This window comes from Lycium barbarum, chromosome 5, assembly GCF_019175385.1.
Source record: "Lycium barbarum isolate Lr01 chromosome 5, ASM1917538v2, whole genome shotgun sequence".
NCBI lineage: Eukaryota > Viridiplantae > Streptophyta > Magnoliopsida > Solanales > Solanaceae > Lycium > Lycium barbarum.
This window is the reverse complement of record NC_083341.1, coordinates 111,093,530-111,107,199: the sequence shown is the minus strand read 5'-3', so window position 1 is coordinate 111,107,199 and position 13,670 is coordinate 111,093,530.

The window sequence follows — 13,670 nt, the reverse complement described above, 5'->3', positions numbered from 1 at the left end:
TGCTAAAGACTTTAAATATGATTTATGGTTGATGTTAATGAATTCGGAATGAAACGACGCAAGTTAGAATGTTCGTCGTGACTTTTGGTGTTTTGAAAGAATTATGGAAAGTAATGGATTTTGGGCAATTTCGTGTATGGCTTGGAATGTATTTGGAATGTGATGGCATAATCTTGAATGAGTAAATGAATACAATAATATGGATATAGATTTGGAATTTTGAAGTTTGAATGAAAGATTTCCAACTTGCGTAGTAAGGTAGACTTTTGAAGTTTGAATATGGTTTATATTGTTTGATGATGTTTGGGTTGTTGTTGTTGATGTATTTTGAGCCGAGCTAAGTCTCGGGGGTGTTAGATTTATAGGGGAAATGCTGCCGAAATTTCGGTAGACAAAAATGAAGTTAATGGCATTTTTTAAGCCTAAGAATCTCAATTGGTAACTTTGACCATTTGCAGATTTCAGACGAAACGGGACTTGACTTTTGGGAGAGCATACGACGTCTGTAAGGTATGTAAAGCTTCCCACTTCTTCATTTGGCATGTCTTAGTGTGATAGGCGAATATTGGAACTTCCGGAGCATTTCTGCTCCTCGAAACCCGATCCACAGAAAAGTTACTATTCATTCAATTCAATTGAAGCCTAAGGGCTCTATTTTGGCTAGGATGCCACCAATCGTCCGAAACCTATCGAAATGTGGTCGGGTAACTTAGAAATGATTATGTATGACCTTTTGGCCCCTAAATGTTCGTAAATTATGTTCGCCACCTCAATTTGACTCGAGGTGGGCCCGCTAACCCCGAGACGCCCTATTTGTCTTATTGGGCTATCTTTGTGAATAAAGTTTGATATGCTACTTTCGATTTTGGAACTCCCTCCTATGAGATATATTTGGAATATTATGATATGCTAAGTTACGTTTTGAGCCATACGTACCATTTTGGAAACTTTTGTGAAACAGATCTTTGTATCGACTAAGTATTCGCTTATTTTGTGCTATGGAACGATTTGTAAAACTATTATGTTTTGAAAGACTATTTTGAAGTATGATTTGCATTTGTTTGCTCACGACTCCGCTCGTGCCTTATTATGACTTCGTTCACCGGTTCCCGGGCCGGTTATGATTCGTGCGCCTTACGATAATTCGGCCGTATGCTGTGTTACGGTTCCCGAGGCTTCGCCATAGGGCCGGGTTCCGTTTGGAGTTATGCTGTGATATGGCTCGTGATGCGATACGCTCACCTATGTTTGTGTTTGTGTTCGGAGATACGGAGATTTGAAATCTTCTGGTGTTATGCTGTGTGTGGCGCCAGCGTCGGAGTGGCGACCACGTTCCTAAGCGTTTGCATGATTTCGTTTGCATTATGTATACGTATATGATTTTGATACGGATTTTGACATCCCGATTTGTACTCCACTTTGTTATCTGATTTGCTTTCAGTTTTGATCCATATTTCTGTACTCCGTGCTTTACATACTCAGTACATATTTCGTACTGACCCCCTTTCTTCGGGGGCTGCATTTCATGCCCGCAGGTGCAGATATTGGTGATCCTCCACAGTAGGCTTCCCTCTTTGCTATTCCGGAGTACTCCTCTTTGATCCGGAGTCCACTTTTGGTACAGACTCCTTCTGCTTTGTATATGTTCGGTATATTTGACTATTTGGGTACGGCGGGGCCCTGTCTCGCCATGTCTTTGTTTTGAATTCGTAGAGGCCTGTAGTCATATATGTGGGGTGAGGGTCCTGTATATGTTGGTTTGATTTTGTTTTCTGGTCTTAAAGCGGTCTGCTTGTTATGATGGCCCCAAATGGCCCTTATGCTTATGTTTGCACTTTTGACCGGCGATGTCTATTCCGCCGCTCAGTTTGTATTTGATTTGTGCGACCGCTTAAGACATATTTCGATAAGTTATGTTTGATATGACTTTTATGAAACTCTGAAATAAGTTTGGATTTGATAATAAACATGTGATTTGGTCTGGGTACCCAGATAGGGTGCCAGTCGCGGCCCACGGGGCTGGGTCGTGACAAAAGTGGTATCAGAACAGTTTGTCCTCGGAATGTCTACAGGCCGTGTCTCGTACAGTCTTGTTTATCGATGTGTTGTGCACCACATCTATAAACAGGAAGCTACAGGGCATTTAGGATGTTACTTTCTTTGGAATTTTAGATCGTGCGATAGAGCTGTGCTGTTAGGGTGATTTTGATCTGACTCGTTATTGTGTTTGCAGTGATGCCTCCGAAGAAGGCAACGGCGGCCCAGAAGGGCAAAGCGAGGATGGGAGAGACTAGTCAGGCACAACGATCTACCTGAGCTCGTGTCTATGATTTGCCTGAGGTTGTGCCTCGTTCTGAGGGGTCCGCTACACCCCCACTAGTACAGCCTGGAGCAGGACCTTCAGCAGCTCCAGAGGCCCAAGTACCCGCTCCTGAGACTCCAGCTCCTCAGCCAGGGGCGGAGGACAGGACCTTGAGAGAGGCGGTACAGTTGCTGACTACACTAGTAGCAGGACAGGCTCGCAGACGCGGGCGGAGGGACGATGATGATGATGACAGGCGGGACAGCCTGAGAGTTCGGGAGTTCTTATTATGTGGCCCTCCAGAGTTTTTCGGGTCTAAGCCCGACGAGGACCCCCACGACTTTATTCGGGGGATGCGGCGCTCACTGGACTTGGTCAGGGCTTTAGAGACCGAGTCGATCGAGCTGGCTTCGCACAGGCTTCGAGATGTTGCCGCTCACTGGTATGAGACTTGGGAGTTATCCAGGGGTGAGGGTGCTCCCCCAGCTACGTGGGACCAGTTTGTGACTGCTTTCACCCGCCACTTTCTACCCCCAGAGTTGCGGCGGGCACGGGCCGACCGATTCTTACATTTGCAGCAGAGGGGTCGGAGTGTGCGCGAGTATAATCTTGAGTTTGATTCTCTGGCCCGATATGCACCGGCTGTGGTAGCAGACATGTCCGATCGGATGCACAGATATGTCATGGGATTGGATCGGTATTTGATCGACGACTGCATGGCAGTGTCATTGTAGACAGATATGGACATTGCCCGACTTCAGGCCTATGCGATGGGTATGGAGGATCGTCATAGGTCTGATCATTCTGGTAGAGATCGGGACAGGAGGCCGCCCAAGAGGGCTAGGTCCGCAGGTTATTCCGGGGATTCTCGAGGCGGACAGCCTCAGCAGCAGCAGTCAGGCAGACAGCTACCTCCGTCCGGCCGGAGTACTCAGTCAGGCAGCCGGAGATTTGATAGTGCGGGACCGTCTGGGGCCGGTCAGAGCTCCAGAGCGGCAGGTTCACAGGTATCCAGAGGCCCCAGCCAGGCCAGACCACCCAGGCCCCGTTGTGCTCATTGCGGGAAGTCTCATCCTGGGGAGTGTTATCGAGCTACTGGAGCTTGTTTTTCGTGCGGTGGTCAGGGTCATTTTATGAGAGATTGTCCGTTGGCCAGCGGTTCTGGTAGTGTGGCTCAGCCGACAGGGTCAGCCGTCGGTTCTTCTTCTGCTCCATCTGTTGCACGCCCTGGAGGGCGAGGTATGCCAGCACCGGCAGGACGCGGTCGAGGCCGCGGTGGCGCTGCAGGTTCTAGCGGTCCCTCGAACCGCATATATGCTTTGGCCAGCCGCCAGGATCAGGAGGCTTCGCCAAACATCGTCACAGGTACATTACTGGTTTTCTCCAGATCTGTATATGCATTGATTGACCCTGGCTCTACTTTATCATATATCTTCCCGCTTGTTGCTAGTAAAATTGGGATAGTGTCTGAGCCTATAGAGCCATTTGAGGTAGCTACGCCAGTTGGGGATTTTGTTATAGCGAGACAGATCTATAGAGATTGTTCTGTGACCATTTATGATCGTAGCACTAAGGCTGATTTGATAGAGTTAGACATGCTTGAGTTTGACGTTATTATGGGTATGGACTGGTTGTCTTCCTGTTATGCTAATGTCGACTGCCAGCAAAAGGTAGTCCGTTTTCAGTTTCCAGGGAAACCAGTTATAGAGTGGTTTGGATCTACTGCATCGCCGAGGGGTAAGTTTATTTCATACCTCAAGGCTAAGAAGATGATCCAGAAGGGTTATATCTATCATTTGGTTCGTGTGCACGATACTGCAGCGGAGATACCTACCCTTCAGTCTGTTCCGGTCGTCAGTGAGTCTCCAGATGTATTTCCTGACGAGCTTCCTGGCCTTCCGCCTGAGCGGGAGATTGATTTTACTATCGAGTTGATGCCGGATACGCAGCCTATATCTATTCCTCCGTACAGGATGGCACCAGCTGAGTTGAAGGAGTTGAAGGAGCAGCTGAAAGATTTGCTGGATAAGGGTTTTATCAGACCCAGCACATCACCCTGGGGAGCGCTGGTATTGTTTGTCAGAAAGAAAGACGGGTCACTGCGGATGTGTATCGACTACCGACAGCTGAATAAGGTGACTATTTAGAATAAATATCCCCTCCCCCGGATTGATGACTTGTTTGATCAGCTGCAGGGTGCTAAATATTTTTCGAAGATAGATCTGCGCTCAGGTTATCACCAGGTGCGAGTTCGGGAGTCAGATATCCCGAAGACTGCTTTCAGGACCCGATACGGGCATTATGAGTTCAGAGTTATGTCTTTCAGGCTGACTAATGCTCCAGCGGTATTTATGGATCTGATGAACCGGGTATTTCGGCCTTTTCTGGATATGTTTGTTATTGTGTTTATTGATGATATCTTGATTTACTCGCGATCAGCCGAGGAGCATTCAGATCATTTGAGGACGTTACTTGGCGTTCTCCGTCAGCAGAAGTTATATGCTAAATTCTCTAAATGTGAATTCTGGTTAACTTCTGTGGCATTCTTGGGCCATATTGTCGGTGCAGACGGTATTCGGGTCGATACGCAGAAGATTGAGGCTGTGCAGAATTGGCCCAGGCCTACTACTCCGACAGAGGTGCGCAGTTTTCTGGGATTGGCTGGGTATTATCGCAGGTTCGTGGAGGATTTTTCTTCTATTGCAGCACCACTGACGAGGCTTACTCAGAAAGCAGCAAAATTCCAGTGGACAGACGCCTGCGAGCGCAGCTTTCAGATGCTGAAAGAGAAATTGATTACAGCACCAGTTTTGGCTCTTCCAGAGGGATCTGACGGGTATGTTGTTTATTGTGACGCCTCTGGTATTGGGATAGGATGTGTATTAATGCAGCACGGTCGAGTCATAGCCTATGCTTCCCGGCAGCTCAGACCGCACGAGAAGAACTATCCCACTCATGATCTTGAGTTGGCCGCGGTGATTCATGCTTTGAAGATTTCGCGGCATTATTTATATGGGGTCCATGTTGATATCTATACGGACCATAAGAGTCTCCAGTATACTTTTAGGCAGAAGGAACTAAATCTGCGGCATCGGAGATGGCTTGAGCTACTAAAGGATTACGACGTTGATATTCTGTACCATCCGGGGAAAGCCAATGTGGTAGCTGATGCGCTTAGCCGCAAGTCCGTGGGCAGTCTGGCTGATGTTCCCTTTGATAAGAGAGATTTGGTTCGTGATATTCATCAGCTGGCTAGCCTCGGAGTTCGTTTGATAGATTCTGGAGATTCTGGGATTTCTGTTCGTTCAGTTGCTGAGTCATCTATTATTCAGGAGGTAAAGCAGCGCCAGTTTGAGGATCCTCTTTTGATTCAGTACAGAGATGTGGCCCTTAATAAAGCAAAGACTCAGTTTGAGATCTCGCCTGAAGGAGTATTATTATATGACGGCAGATTCTGTGTACCGGACGTTGCGGGCTTACGGCGGCAGATTATGGGCGAGGCCCATAATGCACGATATTCTGTTCATCCTGGTTCCACTAAAATGTATCGGGATCTCAGGTGTTTGTATTGGTGGGACGGCATGAAGAAAGATATTGCTGAGTTTGTTAGTCAGTACCCGAACTGCCAGCAAGTTAATATCGAGCATCAGAAGCCCGGTGGATTATTACAGGAGATGGAAATTCCAGCCTGGAAATGGGAGATGATTAATATGGATTTCGTTGTTGGGTTACCGCGCACTCCACGCAGGTACGACTCTATCTGGGTTATCGTTGACAGGCTGACGAAATCAGCCCATTTCCTTCCGGTTCGGACTACTTATTCGGCTGAGGACTATGCCAGATTGTATATCAGAGAGATAGTCAGACTTCACGGAGTCCCTATATCTATTATTACTGACGGAGGTGCCCAGTTTACAGCTAATTTCTGGAGGTCATTTCAAGAGGGATTAGGGACTCAGGTGAGCCTTAGTACAACTTTTCACCCTCAGTCCGACGGGCAGGCCGAGCGCACTATTCAGACGCTCGAAGATATGTTGCGGGCCTGCGTTATTGATTTCAGGGGCAGCTGGGATGATCATTTGCCGCTTATTGAGTTTGCCTATAATAATAGTTATCACTCCAGCATTCAGATGGCACCGTATGAAGCCCTGTATGGCAGGAAATGCAGATCTCCTATTGGTTGGTTTGACGTGGGCGAGACTAAGCTGATTGGGCCAGATGTGATCCAGGAAGCTGTAGATAAGGTAAAGCTTATTCGAGAACGATTATTGGCTGCTCAGAGTCGACAGAAAGCTTATGCAGATAGACGACGTCGACCGTTAGAGTTCCAGATTGGCGACTGGGTATTCTTGAAGGTGTCGCCCATGAAGGGTGTCATGAGATTCGGTAGAAAGGGTAAGTTGAGCCCCCGGTACATTGGGCCGTATCAGATCGTTCGAAAGATAGGCGAGGTCGCCTATGAGCTAGACTTACCATCCGACTTGGAGGCCGTACACCCGGTGTTTCATGTGTCTATGTTGCGGAAATGTATTGGTGATCCTTCGAGGATATTCCCAGTTGATGACATTCAGGTGACAGAGCAGTTATCTTATGACGAGCAGCCTGTATCTATTCTGGATCGACAGGTGCGGAGACTACGCACTAAAGAAGTGCCCTCCGTCAAAGTCATGTGGCGCAACAATAATCGGGAGGAGATGACTTGGGAGGCGGAGGACGAGATGAAAAGGAAATACCCTCACCTGTTCCCGACGTCCACAGGTAATCTAAAATTTTCAGTTTGTTGTGTTGATTGATAAAATGAATTATGTATGTCATTATTAAAAAGGGACACACCTGCCTTGATCATAAGACCTTATAAGAGTAATTTAACATTCGGGGACGAATGTTTTTAAGGGGGGGAGAATGTTATGTTCCGTGTTTTTTTATAATTGGAAATCGAGAAATAATTAAGATTTGTGTGTTATAAGGAAATATTTTGATTTTAGTGAATATGACTATGTTGATTATGGAATCATTAATGTTAAGACATCGGGGAAGGCCGAGGGTAAATTTGGGATTTCGGAAATTAGTTTCGGGAATTACAAAACGGGACTTTTTATGAATTGGGCCAAGAAAATATGACACAAAAATTGAAGCCCAATTCAAGGGGGTGGCCGGCCTTGGCCCAAGCCCCATATTAAGTGGTCATATGAATTTCACATGACCCTTAATGAAGATATATATCCATACTCCTTTAGAATTTTCAAGATAAATCACACAAAACAAAAAAAAAAAAACAAGGGCAATCACCCTCTCGGCCGAACCCCATATTCCTCAACCAAAAAATTCCCAAGTCTTTGATTCTAATCCAAAAATCCTAGTTTCTACATAGTTGTGAAGTACTCAAGACCCTCTTCAATGGGGTATAATTAGTTTGGCACAAGAACTCCGTTTACGACAAGTCGGGTTTTCAAGAAAAGGTAAGAATTTTGCCCCTTTAATGTTATAGAATTGATATGAATATGTTAAGGATTGAGAATAGACGAGAATCCCGTAACTTTGATGTATATAAAAAGCCGTGGGTGTGTGTGTGTTTGGTGTTGGAGCCGTGGCACTTATGTAGTGTAAAGTGATATGAATTGATCTTGTTTAGTTTGTATAATGTGTCGTTGTGGCCTTTATGTCGTAAATGATTGATTGATGAATTGGATTGGCGTTGGAAAATGATTTCGGAACGTTATCGGAAAGTGTATACCTTTGGTATAGTTGTGTATATCATTGTATGTCTAAGGTGCTAAAGACTTTAAATATGATTTATGGTTGATGTTAATGAATTCGGAATGAAACGACGCAAGTTAGAATGTTCGTCGTGACTTTTGGTGTTTTGAAAGAATTATGGAAAGTAATGGATTTTGGGCAATTTCGTGTATGGCTTGGAATGTATTTGGAATGTGATGGCATAATCTTGAATGAGTAAATGAATACAATAATATGGATATAGATTTGGAATTTTGAAGTTTGAATGAAAGATTTCCAACTTGCGTAGTAAGGTAGACTTTTGAAGTTTGAATATGGTTTATATTGTTTGATGATGTTTGGGTTGTTGTTGTTGATGTATTTTGAGCCGAGCTAAGTCTCGGGGGTGTTAGATTTATAGGGGAAATGCTGCCGAAATTTCGGTAGACAAAAATGAAGTTAATGGCATTTTTTAAGCCTAAGAATCTCAATTGGTAACTTTGACCATTTGCAGATTTCAGACGAAACGGGACTTGACTTTTGGGAGAGCATACGACGTCTGTAAGGTATGTAAAGCTTCCCACTTCTTCATTTGGCATGTCTTAGTGTGATAGGCGAATATTGGAACTTCCGGAGCATTTCTGCTCCTCGAAACCCGATCCACAGAAAAGTTACTATTCATTCAATTCAATTGAAGCCTAAGGGCTCTATTTTGGCTAGGATGCCACCAATCGTCCGAAACCTATCGAAATGTGGTCGGGTAACTTAGAAATGATTATGTATGACCTTTTGGCCCCTAAATGTTCGTAAATTATGTTCGCCACCTCAATTTGACTCGAGGTGGGCCCGCTAACCCCGAGACGCCCTATTTGTCTTATTGGGCTATCTTTGTGAATAAAGTTTGATATGCTACTTTCGATTTTGGAACTCCCTCCTATGAGATATATTTGGAATATTATGATATGCTAAGTTACGTTTTGAGCCATACGTACCATTTTGGAAACTTTTGTGAAACAGATCTTTGTATCGACTAAGTATTCGCTTATTTTGTGCTATGGAACGATTTGTAAAACTATTATGTTTTGAAAGACTATTTTGAAGTATGATTTGCATTTGTTTGCTCACGACTCCGCTCGTGCCTTATTATGACTTCGTTCACCGGTTCCCGGGCCGGTTATGATTCGTGCGCCTTACGATAATTCGGCCGTATGCTGTGTTACGGTTCCCGAGGCTTCGCCATAGGGCCGGGTTCCGTTTGGAGTTATGCTGTGATATGGCTCGTGATGCGATACGCTCACCTATGTTTGTGTTTGTGTTCGGAGATACGGAGATTTGAAATCTTCTGGTGTTATGCTGTGTGTGGCGCCAGCGTCGGAGTGGCGACCACGTTCCTAAGCGTTTGCATGATTTCGTTTGCATTATGTATACGTATATGATTTTGATACGGATTTTGACATCCCGATTTGTACTCCACTTTGTTATCTGATTTGCTTTCAGTTTTGATCCATATTTCTGTACTCCGTGCTTTACATACTCAGTACATATTTCGTACTGACCCCCTTTCTTCGGGGGCTGCATTTCATGCCCGCAGGTGCAGATATTGGTGATCCTCCACAGTAGGCTTCCCTCTTTGCTATTCCGGAGTACTCCTCTTTGATCCGGAGTCCACTTTTGGTACAGACTCCTTCTGCTTTGTATATGTTCGGTATATTTGACTATTTGGGTACGGCGGGGCCCTGTCTCGCCATATGTCTTTGTTTTGAATTCGTAGAGGCCTGTAGTCATATATGTGGGGTGAGGGTCCTGTATATGTTGGTTTGATTTCGTTTTCTGGTCTTAAAGTGGTCTGCTTGTTATGATGGCCCCAAATGGCCCTTATGCTTATGTTTGCACTTTTGACCGGCGATGTCTATTCCGCCGCTCAGTTTGTATTTGATTTGTGCGACCGCTTAAGACATATTTCGATAAGTTATGTTTGATATGACTTTTATGAAACTCTGAAATAAGTTTGGATTTGATAATAAACATGTGATTTGGTCTGGGTACCCAGATAGGGTGCCAGTCGCGGCCCACGGGGCTGGGTCGTGACATGAAGATTTTGCTACTTTCATAAAAATAAGGTATGAATCTTCAAATCTCTCTCTTTATCAAGTTTGATTAAGGAATAATTGCAAGAATAGAGTTGTAGGGTGGTGTTTTGATGTTGTTGAATTATGGATTGAGGTTTGAAGAAAAGTTTGGATAAAATATGTATATAATCATCTTGTAGGATGTTGAGGATGTTGTTATTGATGTGTTAGTATTAATTTCAATTTCCTTACGAAAGTAAAGGTTATTAAATAATCGTATCACAAGTGGGTTGGTTGAGAAATTTGGAAAATAGCGTGTGGGTTGTTTTATCGCATATGTTGGTGTTGGAAATGATATTACGACTATTGGTATTGTTGTTGATGTTGTTGGTTATTGAATTGGAATTTCGGGCGAGGCATATAAACAGGGAAAATGCTGCCCGAATTTCGACAGAACCTTAAAAGGATTTTAATTAAAGTTTCGAGTCGAGCGTATGATGATGATTCTAATGATATTATGAATGGTTATATATGTAGATTACGAGGTTACGAATAATTCTTAAGAGAGGTGCAAGACGGGAAGTAAGTTAGAAGTCGAGAATTTTCTTCCAGGTATGTTAAGGCTCGCCCCTTCTTTCAAAGGTATGATCTTTAGGTTATGGTTTCATAAATGTTTCCGTATTTTCCTCTTCATCAAAAGTTAAATGTCCCAGATTCCAAAGCATGATTTCCTTCTTGATATTCCATAAATGTTTTCCAAAGTATTCCTACTTTCCAAAACCAAAGGTTGTGATTATGTGAGATCTTATGATAACGACAAAGGCTATGTTTTTCAATGACAACGATGATGTCAAAAGTGAGAATATCATTTTGATGACTATGATGAGAATGATCTTATGTTTAAAGGTTTCAAGTTTATGATTTCAATGACGATATGAGAATGTCGAGCTATTTATTGATTTCTCAATCTATTCATGAATGGTGACTTTATTTCTAAATCTTCCAAAGTATATGAATTGATGCCTTATGAGATTTACGATCCTATTCTATGTTTTCTCTCAATTCTATTCTTCATCGATAGTCTCACCTTAAAATAATTGTTCCTTCAATGTGAGACAAAGCGACGATGATTATTCCATAATACAATCGGAGGCTACCGACCTTACGTCACTCCGATATAGTTGTGGATTTTGATTGGGCTCTTATGCATGCTTTATATATATGTATGTATTTTCTCACACCGCGCCGCGCTATAGTCGGCCGGGCAGGCACGTAGATGTGCACACCACTGCAGTGGGCATGTTATGATCGATATTGCCCCGGACGTGGGAGGCCTGGACGCAGGCTAATGATGATAACACCGAGCCTTAATGGCCGGGCATGTTACTATTTATATATCACACCGCGCCTTAATGGCCAGGCATGTTACTATGTATATGTATAAAAATGTTTTTTTAAAGACTAAGCATGCATGAGATCCGCCCTACGAGGCATCCAGATGTATAGGTTATCTCTCTTATTCCTTGTTATTTTTCATATCTATATTTTGTTGTTACTCATGCCTTACATACTCAGTACATTATTCGTACTGACGCCCCTTCTTGTGGGCGCTGCGTTTCATGCCGCGCAGGTGCATACAGATGAGTAGAAGACATTGCTAGAAGATGTTCCAGCGGGATTGGCGAGCTCCATTTCTTTCCGGAGTGTTGCCGAGTCAGAGTATCCATGTCATGGTATAATGATATATGTTAGAGACTTTGCAGACAGAGTCACCTATTTAGCCTGCCAGTCTTGTATGTGGCTAAATAAGCCGATGTATTCATTATGCATCACTTTACAGATTTATATGATTACAAATTTTATTTGATTCGAGAAAGATAAAAAGAATGTTTTTGTTAAAAGCCTTCCCTATGAATTTCAGTTCATGACTTAAGGATTATGAGTACAATGAGATCCAGCGGGTTCGCTCGGCTCTAAGTAAGGGTCGGGTGCCCGTCACGCCCTATCGGGATTGGGGTGTGACACATTCATTCTCACGATTCGTCCTTTCCTTAATTTAGCTCATAGTGTCCCATAGTTTTTCTTAACTAATTGTTTGTATCATAATCATGCATCATAATCCTTCTAATGTCCCGCCGATTCTTGTTCTAATCATGAAATTTTAATAAAATACACCTTTTTCTTTCTTCATTCATTTCTTATTTCCCTTTATGATACCATAGCTTGCTCGTATGTATGTCTATTCCTCGTATATTCGTCCTGTTTCCTTTGTAATCGTATCTCTATTCCAAGTCCACTGTCTTATGCCATCACTGTCTACCTTTGGTCAACCTTACTAATTTATTAAGCTTCCTCTTACTGTCACCGATCACATAACTTCCTTTAATTAATTTATAACCGCATTTTCTCGTGCTTCTGTCCTCAAGGTCCTCCTTGATTTCCTTTGCTCTTAAAGTGCTCTTTCCCGTTTTCCACTTCATAATATCTACCTAGAAGTTTGCAGAACATTCCACTATGAGTACAAACCAATCTTGATCTCGTATATATATATACACTTCTAGGGTGGAACTTTCCTGTACTCGGTAACTTCCTTTCCCATATCAATATCTCTTTGTTATCAATCTAATCTATAAACCGTAATACTGTATTTGAGTTCCTAATGTCAACTTTCTTTATGTTTCCAATAGGTCTTAATCCTCCGAAATCTCGGAAGCAACTCATCCCAGTTTCTTAACTACTAATCATTTTCCCCTCCAGGGTTCCTCTTTTATATTAAATTAAAATCACTCTAAAACTTCTTTTTGAAAGCATCGCATAGTTGTTCCTTCAATCATGACTTACCAAATGGCTGATGGTCACATTTTCCCTTTACTCTTTCTCTATAGACATGCAAACAATTCAATTTGTAAAACTTTTGGCAGAATTTCCTCTATAATTCTTACTACTTCATTCCTGCACACAGCTCAGAAAACACATCCAATGCCCCACAGAGCAATCACAAATACCCATAACATCTTGCTCTAGTTCTTATATCAACATCTATCCATATTAATAAAACAGGGAACATACCTTTCGAATGAACAACTTCAATTCTCAGCAATTTCCTCATAGCGGCATAATTAACTTCTTATCCATGATCAAAACATTTGGGGTTAGAATTGGGGGCATCATATCCTATGATTTAGATCTATGGCATGATCTGCGATAAGAAAGAAAGTTCAATGGTTCCTAAATGCCCTGTAGCCTCTTGTTGATAAGTGTGGCGCGTTTCACACCTATAAACATGACTCTATTGGACACAACTCGTAGACATTCCCTAGGACGAACTGCTCTAATACCACTTTGTCACACCCCTACCAGGAGTATGACGGGCTCCGACCTGTAGGCCGAGAACCACCTGACTTATCCGTTACTTTGAACATTATAAACAATAACTCAAAGAACACCTGCACGCAGAAAAGGCCTAATATAGGAATATCCGATCATTCAGCACATATGTTCATATGCAGACCGACAGGGTCGCCACATCATAATATATATCATAAAGCTGGCAAGGCTAACATTAAAGTATCAAGAGCTCAAAA